The sequence below is a fragment of the Pinus tabuliformis genome, chromosome 9 (assembly GCF_031772625.1).
Source record: "Pinus tabuliformis cultivar Carrire ecotype Pingquan chromosome 9, CPIR1, whole genome shotgun sequence".
NCBI lineage: Eukaryota > Viridiplantae > Streptophyta > Pinopsida > Pinales > Pinaceae > Pinus > Pinus tabuliformis.
This window is the reverse complement of record NC_142307.1, coordinates 648,436,590-648,439,963: the sequence shown is the minus strand read 5'-3', so window position 1 is coordinate 648,439,963 and position 3,374 is coordinate 648,436,590. Positions and strand designations below refer to the sequence as shown.

Here is a 3,374-nt window from a genome sequence, read left to right as displayed (position 1 = left end):
TGTGATGACATGAAAAAGGGCTTTGAGCTTTCTTTTATATCTGCATGCTTCTATTTTAAAAAAATTAAAAATTTTATTGGATTCTATTTTTAATTTGATTGCACGAATGATGTTTTTATTACTTTTTTTTGCTTCAATTACAGTGATTATGCTTTTATTACTATTTCTTACATGGATTATGTTTTTATTACTATTTCTGTCCGATGACATGGATTATGTTTTTATTACTATTTCTGTTAGGATGACATGGATTGTGCTTTTATTATGCTGAGAGGGATTGTGCTTTTGTTGTGAAAAAAGCTGGAGAATAATCCAAGCCGTCCGTTGGAACGGGTTATCTCAACGGTTAAAGTTCTTGATTGCTTTAATTCGATTTAATTTTTGGATTGGCATTGTTGTGCTGCTCCTCCTCCTCCTCTCAGAGTTTCTGCATTGTATGGTCTAGTCTCGTGCGTCTGTATGTTTGGAGCTCCATCTGTTGTGTGTGTATGAATGTGGTCTGGTCTCTATTGTTATGTGTGTTTCTGTCATCTGTTTGGTGTGTCTATCTATGTGGTGTGGTTGTATTCTCTGAGAGTTGGAGGCAGAGGCGTGCTTGTGTCTTCATAGAGGCAGAGGCAGGTAGCTTATCAAACAATTTTGCCCAGGGATGACAGTTAAATGAGGCATCCGAACTCTGCCCAGGGATCACAATTAACTGAGGCATCCGATCACAGTTAAATGAGGCATTCTGGTAAATTTATTTTTAAACTCTTTGTATAGATCACTCTGATTATGGGTTGTGGGCTGCAAATAAAATTAGGTGAACGAGAGAGGAATCGATTTGATTTTAGAAATTTAATTCCGGTAACTTGATGTTCAGAGTTGTATGGTTTTTTAAATTAGATTTTCCGCATTCTTGGTGAGGCGGCAGTATAGATCCTTAATTGCACAGAAATGGAGAGAAACAGGGCCTGCCAATATGGATCTGGGCGGCGGCCACCGTCAAATACTGGCCACTGGGAGCATTATTCTGGAGGAGAAATTCCTCAGAGTCTGCGGTTTCTTGGTGATCCTCTGCACCCATGGTGAGCGGTTTCTTGATTTTTTAATTTAGATCCTCTGAATCCATGTTTTTCGGTTTTTTAAATTAAATCTTGTGCATCCATGCTGCTGAGACGGTTTCATATTCATATTTCACAGGAATCCTATGCTGATCCCAGATTGCAGTCAGTGTGCCTCGCTGTGCCAAGGTATGAGATCTTCTGCATCGATGTGAGGCGGTTTCTTGGTTTTTTAAATTAAGTCCTCTAAATCCATGTTTCTTGGTTTTTTTAATTAAATCCTTTGAATCCATGCTGAGGCGGTTTCCTTTGGTTTTTTAAAATAGATCATCTGCATCCATGCTGAGGCGGCAACATAAATCCCTCGTTGCACAAAATCGTTTTTGAGGAGAATCTAAGGGCAAAGAAAAAGGGATTGAGCAATGCCCCTTGCAAATATCATGTCTATGTGGATTCATCTCTCAGAGGTAAGCCTGTAAGCATTTTCTTGACGGACTCTGTTAATTTTTTTGGGTGTCATTGTCGATTGCACCAAGGAGAATAGGGGATTTTATCAGAAATGTTCAGATTTCACTGTACTTTCTTGTAAGATAATTCATTCATTTATGATGAATTTATATTTATAGGCATGGCTGTGATGATGTCATGATTCTGATAATAAATTTGTGTATTGCTGTGAATAAAACGTTGATTCTCCTACTCCAACCTTCCAAAATCTAAAATGGTCAAACTCCATTTGACCATATATCTTCTAATTTGAAAAATATTTGGGAACTTGGGTTCTGTCTCAGAACATCCTTGAAACTCATCTCCTTGCCCTTGCATACTATAGCTAAGGATATATCATAAACCTGGGCCGAGGTTTCTCATAATCGGCATAACCATAATTTATTTGGTGTTAGATGTGAGCAGCACCAAATAGACCTGAAAAATCCTAAGATGGCCTTTATTGGTGTCGGTCCAAGAGTGTTTTCTATTTGTCCAAATTTGCAGTTATTGATTTTTTGGGCTTGGGTGGTTGGATTTGCTTAACAGTTATTTGCAATTATTGATTTCTTGGACTTGGGTGCTTGGATTTGTTCACAATTATTTGCAATTGACCTGAACAATCCTCCTAAGATGACCTGAATCAATTTTTGAAACCTCAAAGTAAAAACCATAATCATTTCTCCCATAATCCAAAAGCTTCCTTCTGGCCTTTTATAATAAAGCTAACAAAATTTGCTAAATTATTCATTATATCCAGAGAACTTGAATTACAGTGGTTTTGGGAACTTGGAATTGCTAAATTAATTATTCATTATATTTGGAGAAGTTTGATTAAACTGGTTTTGGTCCCAATAGTGTTTTCTATTTTTCCAGATTCGCAGTTTTATTGATTTCTTGGGTTTGGGTGCTTGGATTTGCTAACAGCTATTTATAGAGATTCTAGTCTAGACCACGGAACTCCAACTCTACTCCAAAGTTTCTAGGGAACTTTGCCTTTTGGTAGGGGTTGCATTTGTAAGAAATTTACTCATCTCTGTTAGTTTACATGCCTTAGAATAGTCTGCCCACAGAAACTTTGCCTATTATTTTGGATGCATATACAGTGAGAGTGAATAATATGTTGGACTAGTTACTTTGTATTTCGTCTCCCAGTGCTTGTTTTCAAAAGAGGTTTTGAGTTGTGATTGATCACTCTCATTCATTCTTCGGTGTGTGTTTGTCATTATTGTTATATTCATATAAAATTCAATTGTTCCCACTCCGTATTGGTGGATATCTTTCCAGGGATAAATTCAGTGTTTGTCATTATTGTATTCAATTGCTCCCACTCAGTGTTTGGTGGATATCTTGCCATTATAAAAAATAAAAAATAAAAAATTGGTGGATACATTTGGAATTTCATAAGAATTTATACACCATTATAATATATAAATAGATTATAGATATATTATATGCCAAATTGATGGTTTTTGTGTTGCCAAATAGACTATATATATTGTATGCCAAATTCATGGTTTTTCTGTTCTCCCACTGCAGCGTCCGTTCTCCCAGTGCAGCAACGTCCCTTCTCCCAGATCATTCCTCATAGTGCAGCAACGTCCCTTCTCCCAATAACATTGAATCTAAGCGCAGGGAAGAAAGGAAACCATTTAATTTCTTCCGTCAAAGGTAAGCAATTTTTTAATACATATTTAATGAGAAAAAGAATGTTCAGATTCATTTAATTTCTTGTATGATCCTTCAATATATGTATGCTGTATTAAATACATTTCCTCTTACTTTTATTTTTTACTTTTATTTACTCTCAGCTTTCAAAACCGTCAAACTCCATGTTGTGCTGGG

General features: G+C 36.3%; 1 long non-coding RNA gene across 3 annotated transcripts; it reads left to right on the top strand.

The window, feature by feature from the left end:
* Positions 1–377: 377 nt before the first annotated feature.
* Positions 378–3,124, top strand: LOC149150321 (uncharacterized). Of its 3 annotated transcripts, none has more exons than XR_016262853.1 (5): positions 378–733; positions 919–1,067; positions 1,183–1,232; positions 1,370–1,510; positions 3,069–3,124. It is a non-coding gene; the product is annotated as an uncharacterized LOC149150321 (long non-coding RNA). The 3 variants fall into 3 exon arrangements; XR_016262852.1 differs by having other exon boundaries at positions 914–1,067; XR_016262851.1 differs by having other exon boundaries at positions 886–1,067.
* Positions 3,125–3,374: the final 250 nt, after the last annotated feature.